The following is a 23,448-nucleotide window of genomic DNA, read 5'->3' on the forward strand; positions in this document are numbered from 1 at the left end:
CGCCTCAGCGGGCGGCGGAGTGCGGGAAGTCATCCATCTGCCCACAGCTCGATGACTCGCAGGGAAGTAAAAGGAAAGGGCAGCTTGCCCGCACCCAAAATGGCGGCCGGAGCTCTGTGCGACAGCGCCTGCGCACGGGTAAGCGTTCTGTGACATTAATTCCCCTGGAGTGTCCTCCCCCACCCTCCAGCACCCACCAGCGCCCGGTCCCGACCTAGCCACCTGCGCCCGGAAGTGACGTGTCGGCGGCAGCGGCTCCCCCGCTGCATGATGGGAGAGTGTGTGGAGTGGGCGGGGGGTCTCCGCGGAGGAGGTGGAGGCGGCGGCGGCGGCGGAAGAGGGCGGAGGGTAGTGGGATGGGGGTCCCGCGGCAGCGCCGAAACTCCAGGTGGGCGTCCATGGCGCTGCTGCGCTGACAGGGCTGTGAGCAGCTGGCCTTCCGCTCTCACCAGTTCCGCGTCGGAACAGCCGGTTCTTCCCCGGGGAGCCAGTTCCTCCCCGGGCCCCTGAGCCATGCCCATCGCGGCCGCCCCGAACGAGCCAGGTAAGCGCCGCCGCTCCGCTCCCCAGCCACTCGGGTTAAAGAGGGTACGGGGACCGGGCCCGGCCCACCAGCCAGACTCTCACCCGGGCCGGGAGCACCTGCCCTCCGCGGAGCCGGGGGCTGCGAGGACGGAGCCGGGCCTGCGGGCTCCGGGCTCGGGCTCTGCTATCTTCTGCGGCGGGTGCGGGAATACAGCTGGCGGCGCCCGAAGCGCACGGCCACCTCATTGCCATCCCGGGCACCGGCTGGGCAAGTGTGAGCTGTTCCCTCCCCGGCTATCGCCGGTTCGTCCTGTCCCTTCTTTTCCACCTGCCCAAAGCTCCACACCGGCCGCTTTCTCCCGGGAGCTGTTGAGAAGTTTGGGGCTTTGCTTGGGCTTCCTCTTTCTCCTTCCTCCTCCCTCGTGACAGGTGTAAACACTGCCTGAGGCCCGAGGCTGGCCGCGACCGGAGCGTGCTGCTTCCAAGGGTCTCTGAAGCAAGCGGATTTTGAATCCTCCAACAGGCAGAGGAGACGGCCCCAAAGCTTATGCGCTGAGAGTGTCTTTTCTCCCCTCTTCTTGCACTCTTCAAGAAATTATCTGCGTCTCTCCAGATTGCATTGGAAAAGTTGGACCATTATTTAAGCGCTGGTTTGGCAGGTGCTGCGTCTTGCTTGGGGCAGGGATAGAGTATGGGTGAGCGTTGGTAGGGTCCTTGCTCTATTAGGAAAGTAGTGGGAATCGCTAGTTGTTTTTTTTTTCTTTTTTGGTTTATGCAAGTTATACTGAGTCGTCTATTGGGACTGAGTGAAGGGCTGACTGACTCATACATGTAAATATTTTCGGGGGGGGGTGGTGAACAAAAGCAACGGTTCTGTTTCAAAGTTCTGACTTTAGGAGAAGTAAAGTAGAACTTTACTTGTGAACTTTTCATAAGGTATAAATCTTCCTTCCACTGGCTACGTTCTTCTCCGAGGATTTTTTGGGGGAGGGGGAGGGAAAGGGAACTAGACGGCGTTTATCATTGATGTTGTATTTGATTGTTGCTTTCAGTTAAACTCTTAGACATAAACATATATGCTAAACTCTAGGGGCAACAAATGTTTCAACACTCTTGTGTTAATATAATTAGCACAGTTACCTACATTTTATGTGCTTTACCGGTTTAAATGTTGGCTTTTATAGTCATTTTTAATACTTTGAAGAAGTATATTTGTTCAGAGTATCTGTGGTAGTCGTCTGAGTTTTGTCCATAAAGATATTTTCACATGGATTAAAAGATGCCATGTAAAACATCTAGCTCAGTAAATGGCACCTAGTAGATGCTCATTAGATCTAGTTCCTTTGTGTATGTATCAAACTAGATATATTAATTGATCTTCAAAGTACATATATATTTTTAAATCTTTAAAAAGCTCCTGAAAGAAATTCACTGGAATTCACGTAATATGTAGGGCATTTATGTTTTGATGTTTTTTGATCTTTTGACTTAGAGACTGTTATAAAAATAATTCTTTACCAAAACAAAGATGTGTCCATAACCGCATTGATAAATTTTGCAGAATCCAATTGTCTTTATGAAAATTGTATAACCTAGGTGAATCCTGTTATAACACATCATTTTAAATTTTAGTTTGTTGTGCTTGCAGTTAGTAACAAACTAGTTCAGTGAAATAGTGAAATTTGAGTACCCAATGATGTTTTATTTTGTGTGAAATCTGAAGTGCCCTCCTCAACAGGCAAAGAAGTCTTTGACGAGTATCCCATTGAGGGATTGCCCCTTCTCTCCCAGCTCTTCCCCCAAATCTCATGAAAGGAGGGAGCTAAGTATTTAGATATTTTTAAATCATCGTAAGTTATTTAAATAAAATGTTTATAGTCTAATTTAATGTTACCTATAATTTGTAAATTTAAAAATAAAGACTTTTTCTCTCTATTCTTAGCACTTTCAATTCCTCTTTAAGTAGGCTAGTGAAACTTTCCAGCCTGAACTTCATTTTTAGTTTTTAGGCAATTTTGAAAATACCTGGCATTATATGAAATTTGCACATGTCATTTTGGTAATTAATCTTTTCTCAATCAATACATGTATATATATAGAGACACAGTCATGGGTCCTTTAGCAGCATTATATGATAATTGCTAACCCTAATATTAATATATATACTGCTTCCTATGAGCAAGATTACTTTTCTAAATGCTTTACATACAGTATATTAACTCATTTAATCTTCACAACAACCCTGTAGGGTAGTAGATAGTATTATCCCCCATTTTTCAGAGAGGAAACTGAGGCACAGAGGTATTAAGTAACTTGCCTAAGTTCAAACAGCTGGTAAGTGACAGAACCAGAATATGATAACATTTATATAGTTTTAAAACTTGCAAAACCACATTATATATTTTCTATGATTCATGGAATATGTAGCAAAAGTACAACATGCATGGGAATGATAAATACCAAGTCAGAATAAAAGTTACTTCAGGAGAACTGGAGAGGGATAAAAGATCTAGGAGGGAACTGTAGGATTATAAACATTTTGCTGTCTTTAAAGTCTGAAGCAGATTTGGTAAGAGATTAATATTTAACACAGCTGGGTGGTGAGTACTTGCTCATTCCTTAGGGCTTTTTTCTAAGCTTTGTTGTATGCTTGGAAATCGTCCCTAATAAAAAGTTTAGGTATTTAAAACATAGCATATCATTCTGTCTTTCAGCACTGTATATTTAAAAAGAAGACAGGGAAGGATTTAGTGTTATTTTGTGTTGACTTCCTTTTAAAATACAAGGAGTTTCTAAGTTAAAAATAATTGAATTAAGAATTGTTGGCTTCTCCAGGTTCCTCTGAATTAACTTCCCTCTCCTGGGCTCTTCTCTATTGCTGCCAACCATCTCAACAGCCCTGTATCACACTCATAGTTTCTATTTCTGACCTTACCCTAGAATAGGAGCTCATAGGTCTATGGATTAAACCTATTTCCTGGGAAAGGGAAAAGGTCAAGAACTATTCAATTCAGTGGTGAGGAAGGGAGGAGGTGGGAAATCATTGTTCATTGGTTTGGGAGAAGTGAAAAGAGGAGGAAAATATTAATTTAAGATTCCTTCCTATAGTGTCACTACCACACTTATTCCAAATAACTAACTTAAAGGTAAGCCTTGCAAAGATAGATTGCTCATAAATTAAAGGTTAATTTATTAGCGCTATATAAGTTAGTAGTTCTCAGGGGGAAATTACATAGTAAATGAGATTAAATTCACTGTAGGTTCTATTTATGTAAATACTCACAGTATACCATAAACCATTTCAACTAAATATCTACTAGCACCATGTTATCCTCTTCCTTTCATTAATACTACAAATATTGATAGAGCACCTGCTCTATGTCAGACCCTGTTCTAGGTGCTGGGGATAAGAAAAAAATCTGCCTGCTTAGAGCTTCAGTTTCTTTGTGTGTGTGTTTTGGACAGACAAGCAAAACAACAGTAAGATAGGAGATGATGTTAAGTATCATCATCAGAAAAATAGAGGTAGTTTTGGGGCATAGGAGAGTGCTGACTTTTTTACTTTGAGCCAGGAGTAGGGGTGTTGGTAGGGCTTGCTGTTTTTTGTAGGGTGGGGTCAGAGAAGGTTTGAACTTGAAGGAAGGGAGGCAAATAAGGGGATCAGCGGTAGAGGCAGAAGTGTGCCTGGAATGTTCAAGGAATTGTAGCAGAGAAGTCCAGTGTGGCTAGAATAGAGTGATCAAGTAGAAGAGCAGTAGGAGATGTGATCAGAGTTAGAGGGTGAGAGGGCAGTTTGTAGGCTTTTTATAGAAATTCTAGTGACTTAGGCTTTTTACCGTGTGAGATGGCAAGCCATCACAGGGTTTTTGAGTAAAGGTGTGAGATAATCTTATGTTTTAAAATGGTCTGTCTGGCTGCTGTGTAGAAAATAGACTATAGGATTACAAGACTGGAAGCAGAAATACACAGGAGGTGGTTACAGTGATACAGCTAAAAAGACATGATAGTGGCTCAAACCAAGTTGGTTAGCAGCAGCTGATGAGAAGCAATAGAATATTTTTTTGAATTGGAACCTCCACTAATTCCCCCATTGCTAAACTCAAAAAACTTACAGTGGCACTCCCTTCTGAAAATTCAAGGCCCTCACAAACTATGTTTCCAGCTTATTGCCTACTCCCTTCATATATGCTATGTTCTAACCAAATTCTATTATGTGTCTTACTGTTCCTTGACAGTGGCCCCATGCTTTATCTTCAGTGCCTACCATTTCCTCTGTCAATTAAATCCTTTTCATTTCAAATTTTCACCTTCATGAATCTTTTTCTCATTTTCACCATTTTTCCTCTTTCCAGTCAAGTGTGATCTTTTTCTTAGAATCCTGGTAGCCATATTTTATTTCATAGGTTGTTTATATTTTGCCTGGTATTACTTTTATATTATTCCTCCTAATTAATCGTAAGTTTCTTTAAGGTTCTGACTCCTTTTACTTAGTTCTGCCCCTTACAAAGCCGAGCACAGTTTTTTATGTAGTAGGTGCTCAGTAAATAGTGGATGTATATATATTTTAACTTTTAAAAGTAGTCTTATATTACAGGAGCATCACAGAATGTAGACAAGAAAAAAAACCCATTTTTTAAAAAGCAGAGATCCCTCACTGTTAACAGTTTATATAATCATATTTCCCCACACATTTATAAAAATATATATGTGTGTACTTGTTACCAGAGTGAAATAAGTGCACATACTGTTTTGTAGATTTTTTATTTTGTTAAGTCACCCAGTTTAGTCATCTAAACTAATACTCAAGACCACATTCAAATTCTTCCCCAGTTCACCCAGAAATTTCCCCTTGCAGCTGATTTACCCCAGTTAGTATCCATGCCATATTATGTTTTTCTGGTTATTAAAATTATGAAAAGATAAATGCTTATATAGAAAATTTAGAAAAATGTGGAAAAGTGAGAGGAAAAGTGGTGTGCCCCATGATGGCAGGGACCCATCTGTTTTAATGCCTTGCGTGAAGTAGCACTCAATAAATATGTGTTAAAAGGAACCATAGAAAAAAAATCACTGGTCATCATGCTACACAAATAGAAAACTTAACATTTTGATTTTCCTTCAGTTTTGTTTTTTTAAAAAATATGAATATGTGAGTATGTGAGTGCGTCATACATACACATATAAATCCTCTTGCACAGATTTTATTTTACTTAACTATTAAATTGTGAGTATTTGCTCATGTTATTAACTGTTCCTTAAAACATGATTTTTAATGACTGTATAGAATGCCATCGTGTGAGTTTCAAGTTATCTCTGGTTATTATTACCCACCGATTGGGTTTTTCCAGTTTTTACTATCATAGAAGAGCATCTTGGTAAATAAGTTTGTACGTAAATCTTTGACCTTGTTTTTGGTTATTTCCATAGGATCAAGTCTTAGACGTGGAGTTACTAAATCGAAGGGAAAGCCAGTTGCTTTCCAAGAGATTATAATAAAATCACTTCTGTCAGCAGTGCTTGAGTACTGATCTCCCTGTAATTTCCTCAGGTGATTACCTGAATTTTTATTTCGGATTTAGGCTTTTCAGCAATGTGGATGTATTAATATAATTTAAAGTTTTTGAAGGATTGAAACCTGAGATGTGTCCTTGTTTGATATCAGGTTAAACTTGTTTAATGCCATGCTCTTTTTAAAGTAACTGATTCTGTTAGCAAGCTATTAAAGTACAAGAAACACAGTTTTATCTTCTACAACTGTGTTGTCCAATGCAATAGGCAATAGCCACACATGAAATGAAGCTGGTCCAAATTAAGATGTGCTTTAATTATAAAATACACAGCAGATTTCAAAAACTAATGTGAAATATATCAATATTTTACATTGATCATATATTTTGGATACTTTGGGTTAAGTAAAATAAATTAAATTTCATCTGTTTCTTTTTTAATGTGGCTCCTAGAAAATTTTAAATTGCATGTATGGCTTTATTTCAGTTGTATAGTGCTGCTCTAGAAGATGACACTGACTTACTTTTTTATGGAGAAGAAATACAAGATTAACTTCACTGTTTTAGAAAGTAGTAAATAGATTTTTAAAAATTACGTATTACATTTAAATCTGTCAGTGTTTTTCATAGTATACACAGCTTACACAATTTTTTAGTTATAAGCATTTGATTACAAACTTATTACACTTCTTATGCTCTGAAAGAAATATGTGTAAGAGGACTTTGGGGAGGGTGTTAAATTAGGAAACTTACCTGAGGAATTGATCTCTCACCTAAAAATTGAAGGATGTGTGAGGCAGTGGGACTGCAAATGCAAAGACCCTGTGGTGCGAGGGAATGTTATTGTTTGCCTTTCAAAAACTGAAAGAAGGCCTAGCCTAGAGCACTGGAAACAGTGGGGGAAGGGAGAAGTATGGCTAGAGAGAGAGGAATGGCTTATGGGCTTTGTTAAACATTTTTTAATTTAAATCTTTATCACAAGCAGGGGATTGATATGATCAGATTTGACTTTTAAAAAGATTGCTTGAGTTGGGCATCATTAAATACTAGTTAGGGAGACTAGTTTAAATGATAATGGCAGTTTAGACCAGCATGGAGTCAGAGGAGCTTAAAAGAGGTCCAGATATTCCAGAATTGAGGGGTTTGTGAAGTAAAATCATCCTTTAGAGATAGTGGAGGGTAAGGAACTTTGTCAAAGCTCCTTAAGGTTCTGGCTTAGTGACTAGGTGGATGGTGGAGCCATTCACTGAGTTAGAGAGCCCTGGAAGATGACCAGGTTTAAGGAAGAAGAGCTTGAGTTCTGTTCTTGGTAAGCTCAGTTTGAGGTCTTTGAGGAATTCAGGTGGAGAGGTCTATCTAGCAGGGTTGGCTTTGCTGGGCTGTAGAGATAAATCTAGGAGTCCTAGAATATGGTAATTATAAACCTTAGGTGGATGAGATTGTTTAGGAAAAGTTGAATAAGGATGAAACCTGGATACTACTAATTTAAGTGTATTTAATACTTACGAGAAAATTTCGGTTTATTTTGAAGCCTGTTTGTATAAAAGCGAAAGTAAGGAGTAAGATCAAGTAGTTTAAATACTTACAGTTTGACATGTGTATAATTGAGTAGATAATCTCACACATTGCTTATTTGATTCTTTCAAAACATTTACTTTTTTCCTGCAGTGGAAAATAAACTGGGCTTCCTAACCATTGAACAGGCTGGAGACAATTACGAATAGGTATTGATATTGTTGCTACATTAATAGATCAAAAGAAAAATTATATAATTATCTCCATAAATATTGAAAAGGCATTTTAAAACCCATTTCTGATTTTTTTTAACAAAGTAACTTAAAAATACTGGATAATTTTGTAATATGATAAAATATACATATCTCCACCCAAAAGTCAGTAACTTAATTAAGGAGAAATATTAGATGCCTACTATCACCACTCCTGTGAGACTTGGTATTGGAAGCATTAGACAATAAAATCAATACGGAAAAACAGAGACATGAGAATTGGAAAGAAAAAGGTCAGTCTACCCCAGTTCCCTTGTGATGTTCTACAATATAAATACCAAAAACTTTCATTTATATAGACAATACTTGCCAGTTAGATAGGATGGAAGTGAAGGCCCCTATTTACATGAGTGGAATAAAGATAAAATACCTAACTTAACAGTAAATGTAAAAACTCTATATTGCTAATAGGCTCAGTTTTTATATTAAATAAAATAAACAATTCTGTGTTTAGGTAACAAAGGAAATCATTCCTAAGTGATTAATGAATTATTTATCACTTGCTATTCTTTAAATCATTCTAAGTGATATGTGATACTTTTCAAAGCAAAACTCCTAGGCGTAGGATTTTTAATACTTGCATACTTTTTAAGGAGGCCACCGCTTTTTCTAATGAGTGAAATGAATAGTATTTCTGCCTCAACCACCATCCCAAGTGGGTTTTTTTGTGCTTTCTTCTGAGTCATTGCTTATGTTTTATAGTATTTTCTGCTTTGCTATGATCATCTCTCATCTTAATTGTTTATCATGTGGATGCAAAAATGTTGACCTGGAGTACTAGCAGATAAAATGCTTCTGCTGCAATGACAGTCAAAACCTGAAGCATTGATTTTTTGCTTAAGGCTTTTGTTTTTAGTAGCTATTTATAAAAAGTTTTATTTACTAAAAGATAATTTAACTCTTTTTACATGGAACTCTTTTTATACTTTTTACTATTTTTAATAGTATCTTCATGCCTAAAAAAAAAAACCCAAGAGTTTCAGATATCAAAAATTCATATTTTCTCCTGCCTGAAGCCCAAACAGAATACTTGAATATTCACTACTTTTTACTTATAGTTAAGTCTCCATTTTCTCTTACTCCTTTCCATATTTCAGATTTATTCTCCTGTATCATAATGGGCCAGCAGATGATGGCTCTCTGTCTCATTGGATTTCAGAAGTTTAATTGAAGCACAGTGCAAGTGTTATACCTAAATAAAAAGTTCAAATTACAGTGACATTTCTTTCTGGAAGTAGAGGAAAGTTTGTTGTTGTTGTTGCTGCTGTTTGCATATTTATTTTCATCTGTGAGTGAAACTACGATTTTTTTTTTCTGGAGTCAAGGTGTCTGTCTGTTACCCAGGTTGCTGGCCTCATCATAGCTCACTGCAGCCTCAAACACCTGGGCTCAAGCAGTCCTCCCAGCTCAGCCTCCCAAGTAGCTGGAACTATAGACATGGACTGTGCCTAGCTGTGATTAATTTTTCAAGCATGGTTTTATATTTCTAAGAATTCTATAACATTTAAATTTATACATAATTATGAGTAAAGCTTCAAAAAGGAATACACAAATTTTTTCGGAAGCTTCCTGATTAGTAGGAAGTAGTAATTAGATATTTCTAAAACAGAATTTCCCACATCTAGAGCTGTCTGAAATACCTATTTAATGTTTCAAGGATTGTTGCAGTAAATGTTTTTTGAGGGTTTTGGCTTTTTGTTTTTTGAGACAAGATCTTTCTCTGTTGCCCCGGCTGGAATGCAGTTGCATGATCATAGTTCATTGGACCATTGAATTCCTGGGCTCAAGCAATCCTCTTGCCTCAGCCTCCCTAGTAGCTAGGACTGCAGGCACATGCCACCACACCCAGCTAATTTTTTAAAAAATTTTTTTTGGTGTGGACGGGTTCTCACCATATTGCTCAGGCTGGTCTTAGTCCTTCTCCCTTGGCCTCCCAAAGTGCTGAGATTATAGGCATGAGCCACCATACCTGGCCTCAAGTTTCATTTTTAAGAAAAATATTGAAGATTTAATGTTGTGAATTCCTCGTTTTTGAAATCTTAAGAATGTTAAATTTCTTAGTGATATTCTCAGATAAATGTGTACAACGCAACTTTAAAACAATATTTACACAATGAAATCATTGTAAGTAAGAGAAAATCTTCTGTAAGAAAAAGTACTATTGCAATGATTTACCTGTATCAATGAGTTCAGCAGTTCAGAACTCAGAATATGGAGCTATTATGTTGTTATGCAGTTATAAAGTCCAATGATACTCTCTGGGAGCTTGACACAGTGGTTCTCAATCTGGATTAATCCATTGATACCACCTTTGAAACTTTTTTAAAACTATAGATGTTTAGGTCAACCCATTCTATTAAAAAAAACACAAAGCTAAAGTTGAGAACCATTGGTTTATAGCCTCATAGAGGAGAAAAACATGGAAACAAATGTGATTCACTTTATTAAATGTAATAGGAGGTGCATATAAAGAAGGAAAATTAATTCAGACAGCATGACATAATGAAATGAACACTGGCTTTGATGGTAGAGCCCCACTTTCCATGCTTTTTCTGGGACCATGAACACCTGTCTCTTCATCTGTAAAACGGGTTTGTTTGTTTGTTTTTCAACACAGGGTTTCATTCTGTCACCCCAACTAGAGCAGTGGTATCATCATAGCTCAGCGCAACCTCAAACTGCTAGGCTTAAGGGATTCTTCTGCCTCAGCCTCCTGAGTAGCTGGTACTGCAGGTGCGAACCACCACTCCTGGCTGATTTTCCTGTTTTTTGTAGAGATGGGATCTTGCTCTTGTTCTTGCTCAGGCTGGTCTTGAACTCCTGACCTCCAACAATCCTCCTTCCTTGGCCTCCCAAAGTGCTAGGATTACAGGCATAATAAGCAACTGCACCCAGCCTAAAATGGATTTTTGAGATTAAACTGGATACTGTATGAATAAGCACCATGCACAGTACCTGTCACATAGTAATTCAATAAATATAGGTGATTTCACTTACCCAGGCTTCACAGAAAACTGAATAGGGTTTTGAATGATTAGTAAATGGATTCTCTGGACAAATAAGAACAATAAATTAAAAGAAATGGCACGTATGACAACTTGGAGGTAACATGGTGCCGGTGGAGGAACCAGAGGTAGTTTGTCTGGCTGGAGCAAAAGGGGAGTATCTTAGCCATGTTGGCTGCAGTAATCCTGGCCAAAAAGAATGAGGCCCTGAAATAAGGTATTGGTCATGAGGTGTTAAGTACAGTATGAGATGTGGGGTTCGAACCATGTGGTTGATTTAATTTGTTGGGGGGGTGGTAAAGGGGGAGCAGTCAGCAGTAACAATCAGATTTCTGGATTTAGAATTCGGAATATTGTATAGGAACAAGTAGTTTCTGTTTGCTTTTTGAGTAAAGGTAGACTTCAGTTCTGGAATTGGAGAATATGAGATGTCTATGGGACATTCAGGTAGAGATGTTTTTAAAAGGCATTTGGGCAGGCAGAGCTGGAGGTCCAGTAGCCTGCAGATAGATAAGGTTTGGGATTATGAATATGTAAAAACAAAAGAAGGATGAAATTTCTCAATGATAAGAATGTAGAAAAGCCAAGGCCTACAGAACACTGACAGTTATGAGGCAAGCAGAGGAAGCCAATACGTTGAAGGAGAAAGGATCGGATACAATAAGTAAGAGGAGAATCAAAAGAGAATGCCTTTCCAAATGCTTTATTGCTTAACAGTGTATTTTAGACACTTTGCCCTATGAGTTATGTATGAATAGCTTTATTTTTAATGGTCGTACTTTTTATTTACCCACTTCCGTATTGATAGATATTTAAATTGTTTTCAGGGTTTTTTTAATGGAACATACAATACTGGAATTAACATATTTTTGGAAATATCTTTGCATACTTGCATGATGCATCTGTAGGATATATCCTTGCAGATGAAATTGCTTAATCGAAAAAAATGTGCATTAAAATATTTGATATATTACTAAATTGCCAGAGGATATGTGAGTTCATATGTACTCCTACCAATACGATCTTTTAGAGAACTTTTACATTGTAGACACTCCAGAAGAAAATGTTAGCAAACCTAAACAATTGGTAAAAGTGTAAGAAGTGAAAATAAAAATCATTAGAATTTGCCAAAATATTTATGTTTTGTGTAATACGTGTGTTTAAAAAAAAATTTATCCTCAAAGTGGCTTGCTTCCTAGATTGAGGATAGTATGAATTTGAAGAAAAATAAATAGTATTTTTCATGTATTACTTTCATGCAAAATTCCATAAAGAGAAAAAGAACATTTCATTTTGTCAAATCGGTTCATTGAAATAGCATAATTTCAGAATGCGTTTTGTCCTTATAAGTACCAGATCAAGAAGGAGTTCCTTACTCACCATCAAATTGATATTAACTGATCAACACATAAGTGCACATATAAGAAAGAATAACATCTTTTGAATGTTGGGCAGGGGGGAGGAGGGGACAGGTATATACATACACAAAGAGTGCAATGCACACCATCCGAGGGATGGACACATTTGAAACTCGGACTTGGGGTGGGGGGTAAGGGCAACATACGTAACCTAAATATCTGTACCCCCATAATATGCTGAAATAGAAAAAAAGAAGGAGTTCTTTGTTTTAAAAGAAGTCCTGTTCCTCTTGTATACTGGAAGCAATAATTGGATTTAAAGGAATTGGATCAGAAGGAATGAGAATAGTTTTGTATACTTTGGATTAGAACCTATTTCTGGTTTGTAAAATCAATTTAGGGGGTCATGACCAGCTTTTAAGAAAAAGTGAAATATAACTAAAAATTGGAATACACAGAAAGCAAGGGTAAATACTGTTTGGTGAAACTTTTTTTTTAATGTTGTCATCATCTAAAATGTATTTCTTCTGTTGGTCACAGGAAAAGTATGAAAAATTCTACTTTATATGGCAAGCTAATTCTCAAATCATTTCTAACTAAAGATATATGGTATGTTGCAAATAATAAATGTTATCTAATAATATTTTTTTTCCTTTTACCCTTTAGCCTTTCTACCTCTCAGGAAAAAGTAAAACTTTAAACCAAGCAAAAACACCATTAAAAGGTCAACCAGAAATCTGTTTGCCACAGAATTCCTTCCATAGTTTTCATGGGGTTGATAGAAGTAGGTAGACCCCTTTGTGGCATTACCTGTATATACCTCACATACATGTACACTCATAAGGACTATTTTGGAATGTGTTCATATTTGATTTTTCAGATATACAAAGCTTTTGTTTTATGATAATTTTCCCCAGAATGTCATTGTGTGTTATTACCTGTGGATCATTTATGACTGTTCTTAAGCCTGGTTCATTGTCTGGTTTCCTTCTGTCTCTTCACATGCCTCTAGGTCGTCTTTTTCTCTTAATTGCTGGGTGGTCAGAGAACAAATTAAAGTAAAACTAATAAGCACTTGGCAAAGACTAAATTTGTGACGTGAATCTGCTATTATGTAGGTCATATTTTAAATCCAAATTTGTGAGTTTTAGATTATGTAGGACATTGTTTGCTTATTAACTCAGATAATTCTGATTGCATTTGTTTGCAGTTTTATAGCCTTTCTAGAGAAAGATACTTGTTTCTCTAAAAGGTGAGTTGGCTCTCATAGTAGGCAGTTATAATACAGAGAGCAGTGCTAACGGAGGAAGAGCAGCTACAAAAGTGTACATTTTTAGTTACAAACTAGAAAGATGTCTTTGGTTTTGAAAGTCCACACAGTAGTTTATTATTTTGGGTTTTGGAGGGTTTTTTTCCTTAGAATACCATGGACTCTTGAGGTTTAACTTACCAGTCTTGACCAAAATGCTAATTTAAAACTTTACAGTAAGAAATCTATTTTAAAGTATGTCAGCTGATTGCAAAACCTTCTGTGGGAAAATTTTCATGAAGTACTCAATAAAGTTGCTGGGGAGCAGAGAATGAGAGCAAGAGAAATTTTGGTGGACTGTCCAGAGTAGCATCATGCTTTGGTGACACTAGCTGACACCTCCAATTATGCTGAGAAATTGTCTCAAAGCAAATATTCATGTTAGCCAGGCACGGTGGCTCACGCCTATAATCCTAGCACTGTGGAAGGCAGAGGCGGGAAGATTGCTTAAGCTCAGGAGTTCAAGACCAGCCTGAGCAAGAATGAGACCCCCATCTCTACTAAAAATAGAAAAATTAGCCGGGTGTGGTGGCACGTGCCTGTAGTCCCAGCTACTTTGGAAGCTGAGGCAGGAGGATCACTTGAGCCCAGGAGCCTGAGGTTGCAACTGCACTCTACCCAGGGCAGCAGAGTAAGACTCTGTCTCAAGAAGAAAAAAAAAAAAATTTCATGTTAGTAGATCTTTTAAAAACTCACTACAAATTTTTGTTGTTTAGCTGGGGGTATTTTTTCCCAGCTTGCATATAAAGTGCTGTCCTGTCAACATATTTTTTCTTCAGACATGTCATAGCACAAATGATTGGATTTGTTTTCTTTCACAGTCATCACATTTTGGGCCAGTCTCCCTCAGATTCCACTTGTTTACCTTGATTAAACTTGGATATTTCCTAACTTATTTGATGGAGCACTAAGAGACCAGAAGTAGGGTTATAGAAATCTGATTGCAGAGAGGGTGGCATGGGGTACAATTCAAGAGTGGTTAGTAGAGTGAATGCTCCAGCGAGAATGTATTTCATTCACTCCCTCCCTTGAGCCAGGCCCTGAGGATGGAGTGGTAAACAACAGAGGCCTGTGCTTGCACAACATTTACAGTCTTTTGAGCTGAAGTAAAGAAACTCTAGCAGGAACAATTTCAGTGGATTGGTAGGGTGGAAACCAGATTGTGTTGGTTTGAGGAGTGTGTGGGAGGCTACAAAGTGAAGATAGTGAATAGATGTGTCCCTTTTGAGAAGCTTGGTGATAAGGAGGTGGAGAACTGGAAGGGCACAGAAGGGAGGGTTTTTGTTTTGTTCTGTTCTGATTTGTTTTGAGGATGAAAGAGTCTTGACCATTTATGGGCTGAAGAGAAAAAGCATCACTAGTGATGGAGAAATTCAAAAAGCCACTGAGCAAGCAACTGAGAAGGAGAACAGAAGTTCCAGGAATTATCTGTAAACAAGATTGTGGATATGAGCAAGATCTTAGTGAAGGGACATGAAATAGATGTAGTTTCTGCCTTTTAAATTCTATTTTCATTGTAAAGTTTCAGGGATATGAGGATAGAAAATTAGAGTCGCTAATTTATTTTGCCACTATACAATAGGAGCAGAGAGTACTGGGGAAAAAAATGTTTTCCAAGGGCTCATGCAGCTATCCTCGTTGCTGCTTCTGTTTCGTTGCCCTTGTTATCAATAGTTAACCAATGTTATGTATTCTTTTTTGAGTGAAGTACCTTTTGGGAAAAATAGCTAGTAAACTCTCAAATGTGGTCAGTTGATATGATAAAGTTAAAAGTAAAACAATCTGATTTCTAAATTTATCTTGTTTAATTTTTACATGAAGTTATCCAAACACAAATAAAATGATGTTGTGGATTTTTGTAGAAGGTTAAAATGTTCAGTAAAAGAAAATCTTTTTATGGGAATTTTTGAAAACCACCTTCTATTAAGTAACTCTTATTGCTGCTTAACAAGATAATTAGCACTTGAAGGGTGAAGGTATGTTGCTGCTCGTGTAATTGACATTATGTATATGATATTTGTACTTCTGTGAATCAACCTTAATGACATCAAAACCAGGAAGACAAAAAATTTTGTTGTCACTTGGCAGTCTGGCTTTTTAAGGGTGATCAACTTAGGAATAAAGATATTTTGCTGCTTATTTTCATTTTTTGCTCACATTTGGTACTGTGTACATTAATATTGAAATGAGATTTGCTTCTTGGCATTTTTGTTGGATATATAGTACTTTCTCAACTTGTAAAAATCTTCTTTCTCTTTCCACATTACTGTGGAAGTTTCAGAAACCTTTTTCTGAATAACTCAGAAATCTTTCAGTTAGAATATTTATAATTCTATTTGCTGTCAGTCGTTTCTGTAATATTTTAAGACACTTATCAAATATTTGATTAGCTTGTGATTAATTCACCACTTACTAGGTTATGCTAACTTGAGAGATTAAACTCTTTAAGCTTTTATTTCTTTATCTGTGAAATGAAGATAATTTCTACCTCATATGAGAGTATAAGGACTAAATGAGATAATTCATGAATGCTCTACACATAATATTGGCACATAGTAGGCACTCAATAAGTATTTAATATTGACATTGGTGTAGGCAGGGAGTGGAAACACATGGATGATACGATTTATTTAACAAGTGTCCTAAGTAATACTTCATATTATATAGTTGATGATATATTGACATACAGTTGGCATGTCCAATATCTTGTTTTTAAGTTGGCAAGTTAATCATGGGATCTTTTAAAAATATTTCAGCTCTGGGATCGCGGAACTTTAAATAGCCTTAAAGTTTGCAGCCTCTGTTGAAAGGAGAATGATAGTCCTAAAAAACAAAGAAACAACAATAAAAACCTTTTCTCAATTCTATACTAAAAGTTAGGGGCTCTCCCTATATTTGTTAGCCTCTATTGAACTAATATGTGAGGACAAACCACCCAAAAAGAAAAAATAAAAATGATCATTTTTGTAGGTTTTTTTTTAGAGCTGTGAAAACTTCTGTGACATCTAGATATATTGAAAACCAAAGCGTACTTACCTTTGGCCAGGTATGGTGGCTCAGGCCTGTAATCGTAGCACTTTGGAAGGCTGAGGCGGGAGGGTCACTTAAGATCAGGAGTTCAAGACCAACCTGTGTAAGAGCAAGACCCCATCTCTACAAAAAATAGAAAAATTAGCTGGGCATGGCTGAGTGTGCCTGTAGTCCCAGCTACTCGGGAGGCTGAGGCAGGAGGATCACTTCAGCCCAGGAGTTTGAAGTTGCAGGGAGCTATGATGACCCCACTACACTCTAGCCCAGGAGACAGAGCAAGACTCTGTCTCAAAAAAAAAAAAAAAGAAGAAAAAGGAAACTGAAAGGTAATTAAAATCCAAATCTTCATGTGGCTCAGAGGAAGGGTTCTTTCTTCTATTTCTTTATAACTCCTAAGCAGCATTGTAGGCTGGGCAGATTCGTTGACAGTACATTTTGACATTACCTTAGAATTCTCATAAGGATATTACAGTAAAGATTTTGAAAAATTCGAACTACTACAGTACTGGGCAACATTCGTGATGTAAATTGATGATGTTAATTGTTTATGTAACATTTTCATAACATTTTTCTAAAGAAAATAGAGATTTTCTTTTTTTCTTCACTCACCCTAGTGATTTATTTAATGAGTGACTAATTATAAACCTCAGACATATTGTGGTAAAAAGGTAGTGATTATTTTTTGTGATCCATTAAATATACCTTGCTACTGTAGTTTGTACTTTTGAAGTCAATAGCATAACTTCAGATACAGTTGTTTGTCTTTCTTTTCTCCTTTCTCATCACCATCCTCCCTGCTTGTGTTCTCCTCCACCTCATATCCCAGTCCCCATAAAAGTAAGTTTGGAGTGAAAAGTCCTGGATAAAGCTGGATTGTATAATCTGGCCTTGAAAAGTGATATACACATTGATACAGCTGGGCTGGTGCTCTGTAAGGAAGGGGAGTTTCTCCCTGGAGAGCAGTGTGGGCCGTAAGCTTTTAACTTGTCAGAAGGAACTCTCAGTGTTTGATTTTGGGGAGATTCCTAGAGGGTCTCTTATTTAGAGACACAGACACCACCACCACCACCACCAAACCTGAGCCCAATGACCTTTAGACTGTGTGTGGATCATGGAGGGTAGGAAGGGTGGCAGGGATTAACTGTCTCTTAGAGGAATATGTAGGGAATACCCTATGTATTTCCCGCATGTGAAGAACCCTTTCTATCCCGATCAGGCACCTTCCCATAAACTTTTATTCTTTTGGTCATTCCTTTAACTGGATAGGAACTACAGCCAGTTTACTTCAAGATACTGGTGAGAACTTCGGGATTGCATTTTCCTGTTTCACTTCAAAAACTCTATCTTTTAACAGACTAATAATGGATCCCTTGAGTTGGTTTAGAGGCTGTGGTCTCAGTCCTTGAAACTTGGGTTCAGATTTGGTTTGTTATCAGACCCCACGCCCCTGCCAAGCCTATGAATTTATATAGTTATGTAAGTTAAGTTTTATATTTTGTAGGGATTGGTTATAAAAATAAGCAGTAAAGTCAACTTCATGTATCTTTAATGTGGTTACAAATATTTTTAAGTGACTTATTCTTTCAGTGACCTTTTAAAATATAGAGAATCATATGAATGTTTGTGCTAACAAAGCAAACATTGACTTACATTGTCTTATAGGTAGATTATGATTTGAGCCACAGACTTGGTGAAAGTTAAAATGTGATAATAGTTGATAATTTATTGAGTGCACAGAATGTGCCAGGTGCTGAAGGTCTGGTATGGTTTTAGTAGATATTGTCAAACAGTTTTCCAAGTACATACACCAGTTTACACTCACACCAATAAAGTATGAGAACCCCAGTTGCTCCACATTCTTGCCAAAAGTGGCAGTGGATAGCATCATTTTGTTTTAATTTTAGCCATCCTAGTGGTTATATAGTGGTATCTTGTTGTCATTTTAATGTGCATTTTTCCCTAGTAACTTTTCATATGTTTATTGGTCATTTGAAAATCCTCTTAGAGGATTTTCTTGGAGGACCAAATAGTCTTAGATAATCGTTGGCCTCATTCTGTCTTTCTTTCCTCTGCCTTCCCAAGTCCATTGTGCCTTTCAACCCCAGAGCTCACAACCTGCAGACTCACCATCTTCTCTTTTTCATGACCATTTTAGATTTGTGGCTAGAAGTCATTAAGCAAGTGCAGCTTCTCTTTTGGTGAAAGATTAATCCTGAATCACCTTCAGTGTCACCCTGACTGCTATGTCCTGGCACCCTGGCTGCTAATCTGGCACAGTGCTCAGATTCCATTGCTTATTGCTGTTGGACTTCAGGATTTTTCCCCTGATCCCTTTGTATCAGACCTCCTCTACCAGAATTCCCAAACCCAAATCCCTTTGATTTTCCTGGTTTATAGCCCTGAAGGTCTGCTTTGGCTTGCACTTTTAATTACTGCTATTCACCTGTATTCTCCCCTAGTATCCTTATAAGGATGTGATTTCTCAAGGATGTGAAATCTCCTAAGTACAGGAGGCCTGCCCAAATTCTGTCTCTGTGCTCTGACTACTTCTGGGATACCCTGTTTACTACCTGATCATGAGACCTTCATGTCAACTATTTGTGTATACTATGGCTTGAATGTTCCCTGGCTACCAATACGTTAGCCCCATTGTTTACTCCCCTCCAAAAGGTCTTAGAATAAGCAGACATAAAAATGGAAAGTTGAATACAACTCTCTACACACACATTTGTTCAGGTTATAAAGAAATTAGGCAACTGTTTGGGACTCCTTATGGTGTGGATGGAGTAAGTAATCTATTAAGAAGGATGAAGAAATATTTATTGAGTTTGCTATGTGCCAGGCATAGTATTAAAGTAGGTTATCCATTCTTTTTTTCCCCCCTGTTAAGTAGGAGCAGCTGTTTAAACCCTGTATTTTCTGTGTTAAAAAATTAAAAAGTGGATTATCTAAGTTAAACTTAATTTGTAAATTCATTATACAAGTAATACTTCAATTAACATAAGGCTTCTTTTAAGTTAAGTTGGACTGGGCATAGAGGAATTTTCTGTAAAGTTTTGAGCCTCCTCTACAGTGGTTGGTTGGCTAAAACTTAGAAGCAGTGGCACTCTCTTAGGTTTCTGAAGGGTGAGCTGAGCCAGAGCCAAGACCTGCTGAAGAGGAACATGCAGTAGCCCAAGTACTTCTCATTAATAGGTGACTGACTCAGTTTTGAGAAATACTTTGTCTTTAGTCTGGAAGGCTGATAAACCTGTCTCACTTGTAAGGGAAAATAAAGTACTTTGCCAAGGTATAACAGGAAGAAAAACTACTTTCTGAGTTGTCGCTTTGGTGACAAAGTTCCTAACTCAGATCTTTGTATTTGCATTAACGTCTGAATTTGAAATAGCCCTTGAACCAATAAATTATTTCATTTTTCAATCAGTGAGAGGTTTTGGAAAAAGCAATAGGTTAACCATGAACAGATTCTGCTAGAAAAAAAAAATCACACATGGCTTTAAAAAAATAAGGTAATTATGAGAATGTAAAATGGTACAACCACTATGGAAAATAATTTGGCAGTTTTTTGCAAAACTAAACATGCACTTACCATGTTACCCAGCAATCACAGTCTTGGGCATTTATCCCAGAGAAATGAAAAATTATGTTCACACAGAAACCTATACATGAATGTTCATAGCATTCTTATATGTACTATTATATATGTATATGATTAGTATATATTATATATATGCTATCAGTATTATATATACACACATACACTAGATATATATACACAAATACACACAAATATATACACTATTTAAAATAGAAAATGCTAGAAACAACCAAAATGTCCTTAGGTGGGTAAATGGATGAACAACCTTGTATATATCTATATAATGGAATACTGCTCAGCAATAAAAAGGACTGACCTATTGATACATGCAGCAACCAAAATGGACCACAAGAGCATTATACTGAGTGAAAAATAATTAACCTCCAAGGGGTACATACTTCATGATTTCATTTTCATAACACTCTTAAAATGACAAAACTGTGGAGATGGAGAACAGATTAGTGATTGTGAGGGGACAGGGATAGAGGTGGAAGTAGTTCTGTATCTTGATAGTGGTGGTAGTTCCACAAATCTGTATAGGGGAAAAAGTTGAACAGAACCACACACACAAATAAATACAAGGTTTTTTTTAATGGTAAAAACTGAATAAGGTCTGTTAATAGTAATGTACCAATACTGTCAATTTCCGATTTTGCTATTATATTAGAGCTATATAAGATGTTACCATTAGTGGAAGCTGGTTTAAAGAATTTAAAGGACGCACAGGAATCTATATTATTTTTGCAGCTTTCTTGTAGTCTGTTATTTCAAAATAAGTTTTTAATTAAGGTATATTATACTCCTATGTTCATGGCAGCATTATTCACAATAGTCAAAAGATGGAAACAACCCAAGTGTCCATCAGTAGGTGAATGGATAAACAAATTGTGTATATACATACACTAGAATATTATTCAGCCTTAAAAATGAATGAGATTCTGATGTATGCTATAACATGGATGAATTTTGAAGACTTAAATGAAATAAGCCAGTCAAAAAAGGATAAATATTATATGATTCCACTTACACGAGGTACCTAAAGGTTGTCAAATTCATAGAGACAAAGTAGAATGATGGTTGCAGGAGCTGGAGGGAGAGGGGAATGGGTAGTTATTGTTTAATGGGTACAGAAGATAATTTGATATTTAGAAGATAAGGTAAATTTCTTGAGATACATGTGATAGTTACTAAACAATGTGAATGTAGTTAATGCCACTGAACTATACACTTAAAATGGTACATTTTGTTTTATATATTTTACCAGTTTTGTAAAAGGTGTTATTGTATAAGTAACACATTTATTGTAAAATATGCATATTTAAATGTAAACATATAAATCTCTTTGCTTTTAATTTTTTCTTTTTGACATAATCACAAACTTATAAAAAGTTGCAGGTTCAATAAAAATCTTTTTTCTAGAACAATTCGAGACTGTGTTGCCAACCTGATCCCTATCACTAAGTATTTCAGTGTGTTTCCTACAACCAAGGACTTTCTTACAGAAGTCCAATATTACTACCAAAATCAAGAAATTAACATCAATACATACATTGCTGCCATCTAATTCTTTGTACTCTATTCACATGTCACAGTCATCCCAGTAATGACCTTTATAGAAAGGGGATCCAGTAGAGATCAAGTATTGCATTAACTTGTCATGTCTCTTTATTCTTCTTCAATCTGAAACAGTTCTTCAGTCTTTACTTTCATGACCTTGATTCTTCTGAAGATTACAGGTCAATTATTTTGTAGACTTTCTCTTAATTTGATTTTGTCTAAAGTTTTCTCATGAATTCAAGTTGTATATTTTTGACAGAAATATTTGAGAACTGATCTTGTATTCTCATTGCATCTCATCAGGCGGTGCATGATTTCAGTGTTTCCATTACTGATGATATTCACATTGATCGCTTGATTAAGGTAGTGTCAGGCTTCACACTATAAAGTTACACTTTTACCCTTTGTAATTAAGTATATTATGGGGGGGAGGTACTTTGAAAGTATGCAAATATCCTCTTATCTAGCTTCCATTTTATTTATCTACTTACATGTTTATATATGTGAGGACTCAGTTTATTATTTTATTCAGTGGGTTATAATCCATTATTATCTTTATTTTGATGCTCAAATTGTTCCTGATGTGGCTAGTAGCAGCCCCTTCAAGCTGACTTTAGTGTCCTTTTGACATGTCCTCATCATTCTGAATGCTTTTAAATTTTAGAAAAAGGAATCATGCAATTAGTGGCTGCATAATATGCTATTGTAGGGATATAGTATAATTTGCTTAAATAATCCCTTTGGAGCATTTTATTTTAGATTTCTTCAAAAAGGAGTTTGCGTAGTATGGCCAGATTACCTTCTGGAAGCCTTGCAACAATTTACACTCCCACCAGCAGCATGTGTGGGCCAGGGTCCCTTTCCCCACACTCTCATTAACAATTGCAGAGAGTTTTTAAATAATAGCAACTTCATAATTAGAGGGCAACTGTTAGAGGTCAAATTACCTTGTATACTAAGCATTAGAAGGGGTCATCAGGACACTAGATGAGAAGAAAATAGGATTTATATTTGTCTTGTACTGTTTTTTCCTTTTTAAATCAGCAGAAGAGTATCTCAGAGCTAAAGCAGTTATTTCCTTCTTTATGGTACTGATTTCATAAGGAAGATAATTTAAAGTAGACATACGGATTCTTTACAATGGATTCTTTTACTTTTCTTGTGACTTGCTCATTTCTTTCGGATTACTGTCAGTGACTAACCAGTCATTGACCTCAAAGATCCTCTTCAAAATTTTAAAGCCATTTTTTACTAAGCAGCTGTATGAATGAACTTTGGGAAAGTTACTCATCAGCGGGCTTCATTTTCTTCATCTCTAAATTAAATTATGTGGTTTCTAAGGTACCTTCATCTAAAACTGGAAGATCTTAAATTTTATTCTGAGAATTGGAAGAAAGTGACTTTTTCTAGCTTGCAAAACTGGTTGGATTTTCTTGTAAATGTTTCCCTCACATATCTAACTTGGCAAATGTGAGTTGTATAAGTATCGATTCATTATTTATAGGCTGGTTTTATTCTAGGACTCTGGTTGCTAGTCCTCCCTTTGCTTTAAATGTTAAGTCTGACTTGTGGCACTTTTGACTCTTTTAGCACAGAGGAACAGAATAACCCAGACAGATTCCATTTAGGGTTTAGGGAAGGATAACTATTAAGGGGTAACATGAGAACACAACTGTTCTTTGTATTGATAGAACAGTTGTTATCTTAGTTGCAGTGATTATTACTCTAATCAATACATGTGATAAAATTTTATAAAACCACACACACACACA

At 36.9% G+C, this 23,448-nt stretch overlaps 1 protein-coding gene across 2 annotated transcripts in view; it reads left to right on the forward strand.

Annotated features, from left to right (window-relative positions):
• Positions 1-239: 239 nt before the first annotated feature.
• AFTPH (aftiphilin) overlaps positions 240-23,448 on the forward strand; it is a 63,179-nt gene continuing 39,970 nt past the window's right edge. For both annotated transcript variants that reach the window (XR_001137246.1, XM_012639218.1), the window contains exon 1: positions 240-544. The gene's annotated coding sequence lies outside the window, so the exon portion shown is untranslated. The remainder of the gene's footprint in view (positions 545-23,448) is intronic.

The sequence above is a fragment of the Propithecus coquereli genome, unplaced genomic scaffold (genome assembly GCF_000956105.1).
Source record: "Propithecus coquereli isolate 6110/MARCELLA unplaced genomic scaffold, Pcoq_1.0 Scaffold138, whole genome shotgun sequence".
NCBI classification, from domain to species: Eukaryota; Metazoa; Chordata; class Mammalia; order Primates; family Indriidae; genus Propithecus; species Propithecus coquereli.